Raw genomic sequence first — 16,996 nt, forward strand, 5'->3', positions numbered from 1 at the left:
CTGGGACACAGAGTTAACAAAATGTAACTAAAAAGAAAAATAAAAAATAAAAAAAAAGAAGCTTCTTTGATGAAGGCTGAGAGCTAACCTTATCTGTGGGTGTAAGGATGACATTAAGAGTGCACTTGGGAATTATGCATGTCTAGAAAGTGGTGGTAGGAGACTGTCTTCTAGCCCCAGGTAGGTTGCTGGGTTTCTAGCATCAGGCATGATGCCGCTCATGCTGAGTGGGTCCTGAGTCTAATTGGATAGCAGCTGGCTACTACCAACATGTGATGCCACTTGTTCCACCTTCATGGCTCTCTTCTTGTGCTGGTCATTGTTGTGGTTCAGAGGTGTCTAGGGTAGGACTATTACTTCTCTCCCTAGGATCTTACATGGGACTCTATGGTACTGGGGAAGCTACATTGAAGGAAGGAGGTTTCCAGGCTAGATCCAGCTCAAATCATCCAAGTCTTGTGTTCTAAGTGTGTGATAGCTTCGGCAGTAGGGGCTTGACTTCAACCTCTGAGAGGCAACCAAGGATAACAACAATGCTCTATGCTATTTGGGAATTGGACTGTGCTCAAAGGCATGTTTTTTGTGCCTGGTACTAGGATTTTTCTTAGTGTATGGTCTTGTGGGGAGTGTTGTCAGTCTGAGCAACATAACTTTGTTTTATACATATATTACACATATATGTGTGTGTGTGTGTATATATATATATATATACTTTCTACACATATGTATATGTGTGCAATATATGTATATATACATATATAAACCCCCTACATGCATGTGTGTATATACACACACATATGTACATATATGTATATATACATATATAACATAGAGAGATGTGTATCCACATACACTTATATACATTGTATATTATTTTAGGTAAATATAATGTACTATGACTCCTTGAGACTTTATAGAACAGCCTTGGTGTTATTTGACCCTCCTTCCTCCTTCTCCCTCTGGATTGAGCTCCCTTTATTCTCTTCCATTGGAACCACCCTCCTGTTTTTCCATTTTCCCCTTACTTGTATTCTGCTATTATCTTCTCTTTTTTTCTTTATTAATTACACTTTATTCACTTTGTATCCCCCCTGTGGTTCTCTCCCTCCTCCCGTCCCAATCCCTCCCTTCCTCCACCCTCTGCATGCATGCCCCTCTCCAAGTCCACTGATAGGGAAGGACTTCTTTTCCTTCCTTCTGATCTTAGTCAATTAGGTCTCATCAGGAGTGGCTGCGTTGTCTTCTTCTGTGCCCTGGTAATTCTGCTTCCCCCTCAGGGGGAGGTAATTAAAGAGCAGGCCAATCAGTTCATGTCAGAGACAGTCCCTGTTCCTATTACAATGGAACCCACTTGGATACTGAACTGCCATGGGCTACATCTGTGCAGGGGTCTTAGGTTATCTCCATGCATAGTCCTTAGTTGGAATAGCAGTCTCAGGAAATACCCCTGTGCTCAGATTTTTTGGTTCTGTTGCTCTCCTTGTGGAGTTCTGGCTGCACTTCCAGAGGTCCTAAGTTCAATTCCCAGCAACAACATGGTGGCTCACATCTCATAATGAGATCTGGTGCCCTCTTCTGGCATATAGCTGTATATGCAGATATAATACTGTATATATAATAAATAAATAAATCTTAAAAAAAAAAAAAGAGTAGCTGCCTAAAAGCTCTACTCCTTTCCATGCTATTCTCTTCTTAAATCCCTACTTTTGATGGTCCCTTTATACTTCCCTAGTTTCTTAATTGCTCCCTCTTGTATGCCCACACCTGAAGATTTGGAAGTAGAAACTCAGATGAGAGAGAACACATAATATTTGTCATTCTGGGTCTAGGTTACAACACTCAAGATAATCTTTTCCAGGTCCGTCCATTTAACCACAAATTTGTGGTTTTGTGATTTTTCTTTACAGCTGAATAATATTCCACTGTGTCTGTTACCACATTGTAATTATCTAGTCATCCGCTGAAGGACATTTAGGTTGTTTCAGTGTTCTAGCTGTTGTGAATATGATAGTGATGCATATTTCTGAGCAAGTCTGTGTGGAGTAAGTGGGATGTGAGTTCTCTGGACACGTCCCAGGAGTGGTATAAGCTGGGTCATGAGGTAGATTTATTTTTAGTTTTTTGAGGATTCCCCATGCTGATTCCCAGAGTGACTGCACAAGTTTGCAATCCTGCCACTGGTGAATGAGTGTTCCCTTTTCCCCACAATCACACCTGCTTTATTTTTAGTTGTTTTCTTGATTTTATCCATTCCGACTGGGACCGGATGAAATACCAAAGTTGTTTTCATTTGCATTTCCCTAATAGCTAATGATGATAAACATTTTTGAAGATTTCTTAGCAAATTTTATTTCTCCTATTGGGAACTCTCTGTTTAAATATCAAGCCTGTTTTTTAATTATGTCATTTTTCCCTTGACCCATTGTTTTTCTTTTTTGTATATTATGGCTAGTAATCCTCTGTCACATGTATAACTGACAAAGATTCCCTCTAATTCTATAAGTTTCTTCATTTTTTTTTTTTTGGTTGTTTCCTTGGCTGCACGGAAGTATTTTAGTTTTACGACATTCCACTTGTCAATTGTAGTCTTAATGCTTAGGCCAAAGGGGGCAATTTCAGAAAGTCCTCTTCTACACCTTCATCTTCTAGGATACTGCCTATATTTTCTTCTAGCAGTTTGAGCTTTTTGGTTTCAAATCAAGATCTTTGATTCCTTCAGAGTAAATGTTTGTGCAGGATGGTAGAGTCAGATCTAAAATCATGCACGTGGATGTCCAGTTTTCCCCACACCATTTGTTAAAGGTGCTATCTTTTCTCCAGTGCATGTTTTTGACGAATCTCGGATGGTTTGTCCTTTCTGTTTTGTTTCATTAGTCTGTTTTGTGCCTGTGCCATATTGTTTTTATTACTGTAACTCTGTAATATATCTTGAAGGGGGGAATGGTGATTGTCACCCCCAGTATGATTCTTTGGATACCTGGAAAATCTTCTAGTTCTGTTTGAATTTTAGGATAGATTTTTTTTTCTATTTCTGTGACAAATGCTATGGATATTTTAATTGAGATTGTATCGGGCTTTAATAGCTTTTGGAAGTCTGGCCATTTTCACAATATTAATTCTACTGACCCATAAACATGGTGTGCCTTTCCATTTTCTAGTGTCTTTCTCAATCTCTTTCTTCAGAGATTTGACATTTTCATTGTAAAGATCTTTCGCCACCTTAGTTTAAGTTTATTCTGAGATATTTTATTGTCCTTGATGAGATTGTAAATGGGAGTCTCACCGAGATCTTGTTCTGTTTTTGTTGGTAGTATTAAAATTTTTTGTTTGGTTTTTCTTAGGTATATTTGTATCTTGTCATTTTGGGATTTCTTATATATTGTATAATATAATCCGCAAATAGGGGTAGTTTGACTTCTTTTCCTATTGCACCCCATTAATTTCCTTCTCTTTCCATATTGTCCCCTCTAGTGCTTTGAGCACAATGCTGAAAAGGAGTGGGACAGTAGACACCCTCTCCCGTTTCTGATTTTAATGGGATCGTTTTGAGATTTTCCTAAATTTACTACAAATGTTGGCTGTGTGTTTGTCACATATACCTTTATTAGGTGGGGATATCTTCTCTCCAGTCCTTCTCTGTTTAGAACTTTATCATGAATACGTGTTTGATCTTGCCAAATGCTTTTTCTGCATCTTATTGAGATCATCATGTGATTGTTATTTTTAAGTCCATGTGTATGATTTATTATATTTATTGGCTTGTGTATGTTGAGCCATCCATGCATTTCTAGGATAAAGCTAACTTGATTATGGTGGACGATCTATATATGTGCCTGTATTTAGCTACTTAGTATTTTATTAAAGATTTCGCATCTATGTTCATTAAGAATATTGGTCTGTAGCTTGTTTGTTATACCTTTATATGCTTTGGGTATTAGAGTAATATAGACGTCTTAAAAGAAGTTCAAGAGTGATTCCTCTATTTCTATTTTTTAACTAAGAAGTATTGACTAGTTCTTTTTTGAAAGTCTGAAAAATTCTTATGTGAACCCATCTGGGTATGATTTTCTTTAAAGCTGGAATTTTTTTATTACTGTTTCAAGCTCCTCTTTCATTATGGATCCATTTAGATTGTTGGTCTCTTCTTAGTTTAGCTTTAGTAATTTGGAAGAAGCAAGACATTCATCCAAGCTGGGCAATGGTGGCACACTCCTTTAGCCCAGCACTCGGGAGGCAGAGACAGGTGAATTTCTAAGTTCAATGACAGCCTGGTCTAGAGTGAGTTCCAAGACAGTTAGAGCTGAACAAAAAAAAAACTCTGTGATAAAAACAAAACAAAACAAAAAAAAAACCTGTGATTTAAAAAAGAAGAAGAAAAGACTGATACTCCAACTAAGGACCATGCATAGAGATAACCTAAAACCCCTACACAGATGTAGCCCATGGCAGCCCATGAGTCTCCAAGCGGGTTCCCTAGTAATGAGAGCAGGGACTGTCTCGGACATGAGCTCAGTGGCTGGCTCTTTGATCACATCCCCCTGATGGAGGAGCAGCCTTACCAGGCCACAGAGGAAGACAATGCAGCCAGTCTTGATGAGATCTGATAGACTAGGGTCAGATGGAAGGAGAGGAGGACCTCCCCTATCAATGGACTGGGGGTGAGGCATAAGAGAAAAAGAGGGAGGGTGGGATTGGGAGTGGATGAGGGAAGGGTCTACAGCTAGGACACAAAGTGAATAATATGTAATCAATAAAAATAAATTAATTTTAAAAAATAAACAGAAAAAAAGAAATTCAACTATTTTTATTTTATTTCGATTTTCCAACTTAATGGAGTATAGGTTTTATAATATCATATATTTCTTTGGTGTTTGTTGTAATGTTTTCCTGTTTGTTTTTCATTTTGTTAATTTGAGTCAACTCTTTCCTTTGGTTAGTTAACCCAAGAGTCTGTCACTTTGTTTATCTTCTCAAAACCAACTCTTAAATTTTTAGATTCTGTGAATTGTTTTCTTTGTTTCTATTTCATTGATTTCTGATCTGACTTTTATTATTTTTTTTTATCATTAACTGGGTTTGGATTTGGTTTGTCTGTGTTTTTTCAAATTCTGTAGGTGTGCAGATTTTAGTATGTTTATCCTATATTATATATCTAATATCCCCTTATGAGTGAGTATATACCCTGTGTGTCTTTCTGCTTCTGGGATACCTCACTCAGGATGATCTTTTCTAGATCCCACTATTTGCCTGCAAATTTCACAATTTCCTTGTTTTGTTTTGTTTTTTGTTTTTGTTTTTGTTTTTGTTTTTTTATTGCTGAGTAATATTCCATTGTGTACAGGTACCACAATTTCTGTATCCATTCCTCAGCTGAGGGGCATCTGGGCTGTTTCCAGCTTCTGGCTATTACAAATAAAGCTGCTACAAACATGGTTGAGCAAATGTCCTTGTTGTATACTTGCACATCTTTTGAATATATTCTTAGGAGTGGTATAGCTGGATCTTGAGGAAACACTATTCCTAATTGTCTGAGAAAGAACCAGATTGATTTCCAAAGTGGTTATACAAGTTTACATTCCCACCAGCAGTGGAGTAGGGTTCCTCTTTCTCCACAACCTCTCCAGTATGTGTTGTCCCTTGAGTTTTTGATCTTAGCTATTCTGATGGGTATAAGGTGAAATCTTAGGGTTATTTTGCTTTGCATTTCCCTGATGACTAAGGACGTTGAGCATTTCTTTAAGTGTTTCTCTGCCATTCTATATTCCTCTATCGAGAATTCTCTGTTTAGCTCTGAACTCCGTTTTTTTAATTGGGTTACTTGATTTGTTGCTGTTTTACTTCTTAAGTTCTTTATATATTCTGGATATCAGCCCTCTGTCAGATATAGGGTTGGTGAAGATTCTTTTCCAATCTGTAGGCAGTCGTTTTGTCCTGACGACAGTGTCCTTTGCTTTACAGAAGCTTTTCAGTTTCATGAAGACCCATTTATTGATCGTTGCTCTTAGAGCCTGTGCTGTTGGTGTTCTGTTCAGGAAGTTGTCTCCTGTGCCAATGAGTTCAAGGCTCTTCCCCACTTTTTCTTCTAACAGGTTTAGTGTGTCTGGTTTTATATTGAGGTTTTTGATCCACTTGGACTTTAGTTTTGTGCAGGGTGATAAGTATGGATCTATTTGTGTTTTTCTACATGTAGTCAAATTCTCAAGCGGTACCAAGTCATTTACATGTGCTTTTTCTGATTTTTTATGTAAGTACTTAGGGTTGTCAGCTTCCCTCTTAGAACTACTTTTAATATGTCCCAGAGGTTTTGTTGTGTTACAGGCACATATATAAATAGTTTTAAATAATAACAGAATAAATCTTCAAAGCACTTTATTAAAAAGAAATGATTCCTGGGTGAGGAATGCACTTTGGTAGTAGATGACCACTCCACCATGTTGGAAGTGGAGTTTTTCGTTCTTTCATCATTAGGATTTTTAATTCTCACTTTTGACACACTGAAAATTCTCTATCCTTCCTCTTCCAGAGTTTTCAGGAGCTAACTGGGCTCTTGCACCTCCCCTGTGGCAGCAATGGACCATTTCCAGCAGAGGAGGTGCCATGCTGACCCAAATGCCTGAAAGCCGCTCTCCTCCTGAGAACAAGGAGTCTGAAAAGTAAGTCCTATGTCTGGGTCCTGGTGGCAGGGTGAGAGGGCTGCCAACATCTTCAAAAGGCCTCAGAGTCCTAGAAAATCACCAGGAAATCAAGCTAACCCCGTGCAGCATACTAACCTCTCACAAGAGTGCAGTGGAAAAGAAAATCAGAAATTTGATTCTAATGCAAAAGAAATTGCATTTTTTTATTAATTACTGTTTATTCCCTTTGTATCCCAGCTGTAGCCCCCTCCCTCATCTCTTCCCAATCCCACCTTTCCTCCCTCATCTCCTCCCACGCCCCTCTACAAGTCCACTGATAGGGGAGGTCCTCCTCCAGAATGCGATAGTGATGACTGACAAGTAGCCTGATGTACAGCAGTGCAAACTGGCATTGTCACTGTTGCAGCTATTATTTATTTTATGAGTACTAAGAGGGATAAAAGCAAAAGAAAACGGGCCTTATCTTAAACCACTGTTTTCATTTTAATGTTACATTTTAAAACTTATTTATTCACTTTACATCCTGATTGCAGTCCTCCCAGTCCCCCACTCATATGACCCTCCCTCCCCCATTCTCACCTTTCCTTCTCCTCAGAGAAGGGGGAGATGATGGGTATCAACCTGCTCTGGCACATTAAGTCACTGCAGAACTAGGTGCATTCTCTCCCACTGAGGCCAGACAAGGCAGCCCAGTTAGGGGAATGGGATTCAAAGGCACGCATCAGAGTCAGAGAGGGTCTCTGCTCCAGTTGTTGGGTATCCACATGAAGACCAAGCTGCATATCTGCTACATATGTGCAGGTGGACTAGGATAAGTCCATGCGTGCTGTTTGGTTGGTGCTTGAGTCTCTATGAGCCCCCATGGGCCCAGGCTAGTTGACTTTGTAGGTCATCTTGTGGAGTCCTTGACTCCTCCGGCTCCTTCAATCATTCTCCCAGCTCTTCCATGTGACACCCAAGCTCTGTCTAATGTTTGGCTGTGGGTCTCTGCATCAGTTTCCGTCAGCTGCTGGGTGAAGCCTCTCAGGGGGTTATGCTAGACTCTTGTCTATCATCATAGCAGAGTAACATTAATAGTGTCAGGATTCTCTCTCATGGGATGGGTCTCCAGTAATATTTGCTCATCTTTGTTTCTGCACATTTTGTCAGCAGGATAAATTGGGGTGGAAGTTTTGTGGGTGGGTGATTGTCCCTCCCCTGGAAATCCTGCCTGGCTACAGGAGGCAGTCACTTCAGGCTCCACATCCTCTTCTGCTAGAAGTCTCAGCTAGGGTAACTCCCATAGACTTCCTGGGACCTCCCCTATCCCAGGTCTCTGGCAAACCCCAGAGATGCCCCCAACTCTGATTTCTGTTCTCCTACCAGGCCCTCTCTCCACTCCTAATCCCCACCCCTGAAGCTAAATTACAAAGAGGATCCAAGGGATGATATTTGAATCTCACTCAGAAAAGGCAATAAAAATATGCATTGGAGGAAGGGGACCGAGTTAATGTTACCTTTTAATGCTTGTCCAGAACAACAATTTCTATTCAGCCAATGTGAGCAGTCACTTTTCATCTTATATCTCTTGGAATAAGCACTTTCTTTTGCCCTTTTGCCTTGCTTCTTATTATTAAAAACTTCAAACATACAGAAAAATCTAAAGAAAAGGACAATGAAAACTCAGAATTTTTAACCCCGACTTACTGATTGGTCACACAGAGAGATTATAATATGTGGCTGTGTAAGTTCAGACTTTGTATCAGAAACAGATACAAGCTGCAGACAGCATGGTATCTAGTATATTGTACCAATTCAAATGCCCTGTCACCTGGAAAATATTCATCTTCCCTGTTTTTCCCTGTCTGCCACGTGCTGAAACTCATTACTTCTCTGCCATTTTTTTTTTCTGATTTGCTTTTGTTTGTGTCTTTCCTGACACAAGCGATATTGTCTTCCCCATTCCTTCTTTCATTGCATTTTTCTTGTTCATTCGTTCGTTTGTTTGTTTGTTTGAGCCCTAGAGATTCTGCTCAGGACCTCTTGAATACTAGGCAAGCAGTGCACAGCTGAGCTACTCCCACAGCCAGGAACAAGTTTGGTGGTTGCGTGTGTGCACTTCTTGTTTCATTGTGCAGGGGTGAGCTCCAAACCAAGGGCATATGCATTTTAGGCAATGCTATGCCGGCTAGACTATGCCTCTATTCCCATTGTGTTGATACTTTTGAAATATCTAAGCCACTTGCTTTGTAGACTGTCTCTGATACAAAGTGGCTGGGTTCTTTCCACAAAGTGGCTGTGGTCTTCTGGTCACATTTTAAGAGATTCTACATTTAAGAGATTCAAGGGAAAGCTCAGTCACCACAACAGGGAATGTTTGTCACAGTGTCCTGGTGAGGTGTGGATACACTGCTATCCGCTTCTTTTCAGTCTACATGGTCATCTCAAGTCCTGCTCCTTCTAGTCCCAGGTCTCGCTGGTTACTGCCACTTGGCTTTTCAGTCACCAGTAATGATCAGATGTTTGCCTAAAGAATACTAATTTCTTAAGTCTATGGTTTTATATATACTCCTTGCCATGTAGTGAACCTTCCTTGAGAATGTTTTGAAACTGTAATCAAGAAAACAGCTGTGGAAGTGCAGGCTAGTATAGAAGTTACACTGTGTATGTATTACCATATATGTGTCTCAGGCTTTCTACTGCTATGACAAAATACCATGGCCAAAACAACACAGGGAGAAAGGGGTTTATTTCGTCTTACACTTTTAGGTACAGTCTATCACGAAGGCATGTCAGGGCAGGAATTCAGGGAGGGCAGGAACCTGGAAGCAGGATCTGAAGCAGAAGCTATGGAGGAGTAATGACTTGTTCACCATGGCTTTCCCAGCCTGTTATATATATATATATATATATATATATCACCCAGGACACCTTTTCCAAGGGTGGCACTACCCACAGTGAGCTGAGCCCTCCACCACCACCACATCAGTTGCTAATGAAGAGATTAAATGGACAATCCAGTGGAAGCATTTTCCTCAGTTGAGGTTCCTTTTTTCCCAATGACTCCAACTTGTATCAAGTTGACATAAAACTAACCAGCACAACACTGATACATTATCAACAAACAGACCACTGTTCAACTAGAATAACTTCATTTGTTCCCAAGATAGCATGTTAATAATAGTATCACAATGTAAAAATTCTAACTTTTTAAAGTCTCAATCTTTAAAAATTCACAAATGCATTAAAAGTTCAGTCTCTTTTAAACATAACAGTTTCTTTTAAAGTTCAAACTTTCTCTAAAATACCAACAGTATTTTAAATTATCCAAAGTCTCTCTAAAATTCCCAAGTCTCTACAAAATTTCAGTCTTTAAACTGTGCCTACTGTAAAATTAAAAATAAGTTGTATACTTTCTTACTCCAAGAAGGAAGACCCATGGCACAGTTACAATCCAAGCAAAGCAAACCAAATTTTGACGATGTAAACAGTTCAGTGTTTCACATCTGGGACCCACTCATGATCCTCTGAGCCCCAAAGGCCTGCCTGGTCAAATTCACTTCTCTGGCTCTTCCCTCTACAGCACACACAGCTTGTATCCTAGGCTCAAGCCAGCTCCATTCCACACTTGTTACTATCCATGGCAGTTGTCCACGGATACTGGCTTCTCTTGGATGCATGGCTGCCACTGCAACTGGGCTCTTTTCTGCTGGCCTCTTTTCAGGGACTCTGGCTCTACCACATCGTACCAAACTTCTACTTCTCTCCACAACTCCTCCAATCCTGGAGCCTCTACTGCAACTGAGGCTATGCTTTCATCATTGCCCTCCCTCCAGAGACTCCAGCACTACTACATACCAAGCCCCCACTGTTCTCCATTGACCCCTTCATGTATTCAACACCAGTATAACCTGAAAAACTCAGACACATTACCAAGTTTGGCTTTCAGTAACAACTTTGGCCCCTTCTGGACCCCAGTACCAATGTCTTTTGGAGGACCCTAGGGAAGATGCTTAATCCTCATTCAGAAGGGCAAACAGAATAGACATCAGAAGTAGGAGAAGACAAAGAACAGGACAGGAGCCTTCCACATGGGGACCTCTGAAAGACTCTACTCAGCAGAGTAGCAAAGAAGATAGAGAGACTCACAGCCAAACTTTAGGTAGAGTGCCAGAATCCTTACGGAAGAAGAGGGAGATAGAAAAACCTGGAGGGGACAGGAACTCCACAAGGAGAACAACAGAGCCAAAATGCCTGGGCCCAAACAGGCCTACAGGGATGAATACTCCAACCAAGGACCATGCATGGAGAGGACCTAGACCCCCTGTTCAAAGGAAACCCATTGGCTGCTCAGTTTTCAAGTGGGTTCCCTAGTAACAGGTACAGGGGCTGTTTCAGACATGAACTCAGTGGCACCTCCTGCTGAGTTGGGGAGCAGTCTTACCAGGCCACAGAGAAAGACAATGCAGACAGTCCTGATGAGACCTGATAGGGTAGGGTCAGATAGAAGGGGAGGAGGACCTCCCCTATCAGTGGACTAACAGTGCTGCTAACTGCCTTGCTCATGGTGACTTGCTCAGCCTGCTTGCTTGCTTTTTTTTTGTTTGTTTGTTTGTTTGATTGTTTGTTTGTTTGTTTGAGACAGGGTTTCTCTGTGTACCTTTGACTGTCCTGGATGTACTCTGTAGACCAGGCTGAGGATCTAATAGTGATCCTCCTGCCTCTGAGTGCTGGGATTAAAGGCATGTGCCACCACGCCTGGCTTCAGACTGCTTTCTTAAAGTACCCAAGACCACCTGCCCAGGGTTGACACTGACCACAGTGAGCTGTCACATCAATCATCAATCAAGAAAATGCCTCACAGGCCAATCTTGTGGGAACATTTTCTCAATTGAGGTTCCCATTTCCCAAATAATTCTAGCTGGTGCCAAGTTGGCATAAAAGTAGCCAGCACAGCATACACGATGGTGAGTCTTACAAAGGAGCCTGCCCTGGGAGAATATATTACTATCTTATATTTGCTCTTTGTGAAAATTGTACCCGCCCCACTTTTTTCGTGTAGCTCATCAAAGCTGAGGAGGGCTGAGGCTCACACAGCATGAGGGTTGGTGCTGCATCCTGGGCTCTCCCTGTGCCCTGGGTGCTCTCTACCTGCTACTCTGTACATCGACCTCGGGGGAATAACCCTGTGGCTGTCACCTGTCCTCCCTCCTCCTGAACAATAACACTGGGGTTTCAGGGCAGCAGGGACTCCAGCAAAACCAACATCCCAGCCAGGCCTCCTACCACTCTAATCACTACCTCCAGCTTCCTTCATATTAGCCCAACTGCTCCACTGCTGATTCCCTAACCCCTGACTCACTGCTCGGAGACAGGACTATGCCTGTATTTCCAAGGTACAGACATGACAAAATAGTGCATAGATGAGTAGAGTGGTCTCTGGTTCCACATCAACAACAAGGAGCTCACTCACATGTCCTTTAAATACATGGTAGAAACTGGGCTGTCTGTGTTTTCATTTCCCAAATGTATACAGTGGAATTTGAATTCATATGATAACCTGTGTTCCAGGAAAGGAAATACAGGAAATACATAGAGAAGCTCCTTCCCACAGGCTTGTGGTCACTTGGGTCTCTCTCTAGGCAGCCCTGAGCTTCTAGCCTTTCGAGCCTCCCGACACTCATAGCATGACATGGAAGTAGAAAGAGAAGCTTCTGTGTACAGGAGAGTGAAGCATGTGTGTGGCCTGCCCTCCAAGAACTGACCCACTGACCCAGCATCAACCCCTTCTAAGAGTGATCCATCAGGAACCCAAAAACCTTCCACCCAGGGAAGCATGCATCTAACTCATCAACTGTCAGGGACACCCTCAAAGTGTAGCATCACCCCACACAAGAGCATTGTAATTGTGTTAAAGTTTGCTCCTATCCCTTAAATCACATTTCTTATGTGTGTGTATTTGCAAATAACCTATGAAATGACATGTATGTGAGATAAAACATTCTTAGAGGTTAAATTATTAGTTATAGATTATTTCTAGTGCAAGGCTGATCAGAATAGTATTATTACAGAAAATAACAGAAAGGGGTATTTTTATATAAATTTATTTATTTTTATTAATTACAGTCTATTCACTTTGTATCACAGTGGTAGAATTTTCTCTCATCCCCTCCCCCCTTCCCTCACTTCCTCCCATGTCTGTCCCCATGTCCATTGATAGGGGAGGTCCTCCTCCCCTTCCCTCTGACCCTAGCCTATCAGGTCTCATCAGGACTGGCTGCATTGTCTTCCTCTGTGGCCTGGTAAGGCTGCACCCCCCTCAGGGGGAGGTGATCAAACAGCCAGCCAAAGAGTTCATGTCAGAGACAGTCCCTGTTCGCATTACCAGGGAACCCACTTGGAGACTGAGTTGCCATGGGCTACATCTGTGCAGGGGTTCTAGGTTATCTCCATGAATGGTCCTAGAAAGGAGTCTTTTAATGAAGTGGACAACACAGGAGCTTCTAAAGAGAAGTGTGGTGAAAAACCCTGGTTAGTCCCATGTCCAATGCTGAGAGACTTCCTTCCTCAGGACAATGCAGTACCAAGGGAGGACTTCCCAGTCATGAGCTTCCCCACAGATGAGCATTACAAAGGATTCTATTTGGAGCTTTGGTTTGAAAGTTGTTTGTGTAAAAGCTCCCTATGCTCAGTCAACATTGAAATAACTTAATGGGTGCCTAGGATGCTCTGGGTTGGCAGATGCTCACTGCCCTGAGCTCATGCTGTGCAGATCTGGCTCCATTCCCTGCCAAGGCCAGTGGACCTGAGGTATGCCCCAGCAGATGCCTACATCTCCATCACTGGTGCTCATCCTCTTTGTGCCCATACTGTGGGTCTTGGAGCTCTCGCCCCCGCAGCTTACCTGGAAACCATGGGATTTTCCAAGGCACCATGATGTGCTTTATGTGGCACATTTTGGTTGTTCAAGACAGGAATTCTCTGTGTGGCCTTGGCTGTCCTTGGCTTGCTCTGTAGACCAGGCTGGCCTCAGACTCACAGCAGTCTGCTTGCCCTCCCCGAGTGCAGGTGTACACCACTGTACCCAGTTGTGTCTCTTTTCTGTAGAACCAGTGGCAAGGGAGTGCCAGTCAGGAGAACAGTAGTTTTCAGAATTCAGCTTTGATGCCTTCATTGCATGCATGGAAACAGGACACAGCCCACAGCAAGAGAGCATGAGAAAAAAAAAAAAATAAAAGCAGAAAGCTGGGCCAGCCCCAATGTGATTCTAGAATCTTTAGGAATAGGAGGAACTTGCATCCTCGCAGATATTGTCTTACCATGAATGTATAAATGAGCTGACCAAGGTTACATGAGCCTAGGAAGCTTTTAAACAGCCAGCTTCCCAAGGAAGGCCCGTTTCTATTGAAATCATTGCTTAACAGTGTCCAAAGAGACTGTTAAGCCATGCAGATACTGAATTCACAGACAGAATGGTCCAGCAGCACATGGCAAATCCTCATCTCACATATTCATTCATAAGGGAGCCAACCTAAAGGCAAATCATCTGGGTCAAAGAGCTTTTTAGTAACTGAGATACAGAGTCGGTTAGAAAGGAAACCTAGTTGTAAGACACTATGTTCAACCACCTCTACAGAGCAACCACATTCGAGGTTGCTTTTTAATAGGCAATAAAAAAACAATTATCTATTTCTGCAGCAGACCTCTGACTTTTGAATTTTAATCAGAGGTGAATCATTAAATATTTATGATGCTTTTCAAGAGTTCCAGAATAGAATCAAGCAGGCTTACTAGTCTATATTGAAGCAGGATATCAAAATACTAAGAATTTTCAATTTCTTCCTTTTTACTACCTGGGAAATAAATTTTGGGGTAGCAGTTAGATTAAATAGGGTGCCTGTTAAAAATGAGGGACCATGTGGTATTCATGGGTGCCTTTAGACTTGTGTGGTGAACTTGATTCACGGTGTGAATACTTTGGCAGGCAGCGGCTGGCAAGGATTCCCAACATTCCTGCCTTCTGATACACCATTCTGTGCAGGGGCCCAGGGACTTGTCCTAGGATGATGTCCTCCCAACATGTAATAATTCTCCACAGCAGTCCAGCCAAGAATAATGGGGGATCTTGGGAAGAGACCCTCTTCTAGCTGAGCTTTCCCCTGAGATCACATCTCCAACCAGCGTTGCACTGACAGCCTAGGGACAGAATTCACTCAGGGTGCTGGTTGCTACCATATAGGCAATATGCAGTTACAACACATTTTATTTAAGGGGTCAGTTGTTCACAGCAATGGTAGCATGCCTACTGTGGATGATGTATGCACCTCTAAGCAGACCTTTTTCTTGTCTGTTTTTCTGCCGGAAGAGCACCGGCCATCCTCTGCTCTCCCTACTCCCATTCTTGGATGTATTAATCTTTTCTCTCTTGATCCGAAGTCAAGAAAGGAAAGATTCCCCTTCTTTACAGTTGTGGTGGTATCCTTGATTGTTGATTAGAGAGACTGCAATCACAGGCAGTTTATCTGGAGGACAATGTTAAGCTCAGAAAGACACACTCTTTCCATGGCCAATAGAGAAGTTTTTTCTTAGTTGGAATCAATGCTTCTGACTTTCAATGGCTATTTCCCCCAGAGCTATGTACCACTTACTTGATCATGAGCCACTGCCCAGTGCTGGGCTGAAGTTGTTTTTGTCATTCTTTCCTCAGGGGAATATGTACAAATACGTTTTTCTGCTTGTGACTGCAATCCCTTAATCAACCTAAGTAGCTGGTCCTAGAATCCTGGACTTGCTATCCATTCATACAGAAACAAACTTTTAGGAATTATGAGTTCTTTTGCTAGTCTACAATATGAAAGTTGCCAAAGCAAAACTGTGTAGGAATGGAACTCCAGAGGGCTTGGCTAGGTTTGCAAGGCTATTAATTAAGGATGTGTTTGCAAATCAACACCCAGATATTGACATCAACTGTAGCAGGCCAACCTTGTCTTTGTGTTCCTCAGCACTGTGCCTGAGGTAGCCACACTGCTGCAGGCAGGGCTGTCCACATTTCAAATGGGAGACCGTGAGGGACCGCGACATGGATTAACAATAAAGTAAGTGCTTCGCTGAGGGAAAGAGCTGGGTTCAGTCTCCAGCAAGGCAAAAGATAATGTTTTAAGTGAAGACTATAGATTAGAAGTCAGTTGTCCCTAGCTCCTTTGAAATGCCTGTGTGGATCTAGTATGTTTCTAGTGTACAAAATAGTAAAAATACAAATAACTAAATTTAAAAAAAAAAAAACAGTCAATATAGATTGTTCATTAGTCCATGACGTTGCCAAGGAACCAGAGAAATCAAGTTGTTAAGAAAGTCTCAAGTCGCTGCCATGGTGGCTTTCCATACCTTTAGCTGTCCTTGTCCCCTTTTTGTGTATTTATTTATTTATTTGGGCAAACAAGATTGATCTGTTTGGAGAGGCAGCTGCTTGAACACTGAATTTCACTGGCAACTGATGTATAATTGTCAACTGTATTAGGCCTATTTAAGCTCCAAAGCTGAAGTTCTCCACTGCTTGTAAAATTTCAATTATTTTCTGAAAATAAGTGAAGAACTCCTGTGTCTACTCCTTTAGTCCCACTAGCCATGTATAGGCTGTGAATGTAAATGTTTATTCTTTGAAAACTGCCCTTCAAATGTCTCTTGAACCCCTTCCTACCCCCTTAGTACACACACTTGTGAAAATGTGTACTCTACTCATGCACGTTTATCCTTACTCATAATAAGCATAAATAAAATGTGCACAGTGCATACATGTAGGCACTGGCATGCAGATGCTCACACACATGCACAAACTCACAGGGACAGATACATGCACACAAACACATACACAAGAATGTCATGTGAACATACTCATTGAAGGACACATGAACACACATGTACATGATCCATGGCCTGCTTAGACTCGGGTGTCATACAGAGTATGAGATGTAGGTTGGGGCTATTTTTTTGTTTTTATTTTATTTTATTTATTTATTACTCACTTTACATCCTGGTTGTAGGCCCATCCCTCCTCACCTCTCAGTTCTACCCTCCCTCCCTCCTCTCTTCTTCCTCCTTCCCTATTCCTCAGAAGAGGGGAGCCCCACTTCCTGTCCACCCCAGCTCATCAAGTTGCATCAGAACTGAATGTGTACTCTTCCACTGTGGCCTGGCAAGACAGTCCCACCAACAGGAAGTGATCAAAAATCTGGCAAGAAATGGAAGGAGAGGAAGACCGCCCCTATCAGTGGACTGGGGAAGGGACATGGGAGGAGAAGAGGGAGGGAGGGCAGGATTGGGAGAGGATAAGGAAGGGGGCTACATCTGGGATACAAAGTGAATAGATTGTAATAAATAAATAA

The 16,996-nt window shown here is 41.9% G+C and overlaps 1 protein-coding gene across 1 annotated transcript in view; it reads left to right on the forward strand.

Moving 5' to 3' along the window:
- Otud7a (OTU deubiquitinase 7A) overlaps nucleotides 1–16,996 on the forward strand; it is a 311,702-nt gene that overhangs the window by 162,802 nt on the left and 131,904 nt on the right. The window contains exon 2 of the mRNA XM_055623230.1: nucleotides 6,524–6,653. The gene's annotated coding sequence lies outside the window, so the exon portion shown is untranslated. The remainder of the gene's footprint in view (nucleotides 1–6,523; nucleotides 6,654–16,996) is intronic.

This window comes from Psammomys obesus, unplaced genomic scaffold (assembly GCF_907164565.1).
Source record: "Psammomys obesus unplaced genomic scaffold, mPsaObe1.curated_primary_1811, whole genome shotgun sequence".
Taxonomy (NCBI): domain Eukaryota; kingdom Metazoa; phylum Chordata; class Mammalia; order Rodentia; family Muridae; genus Psammomys; species Psammomys obesus.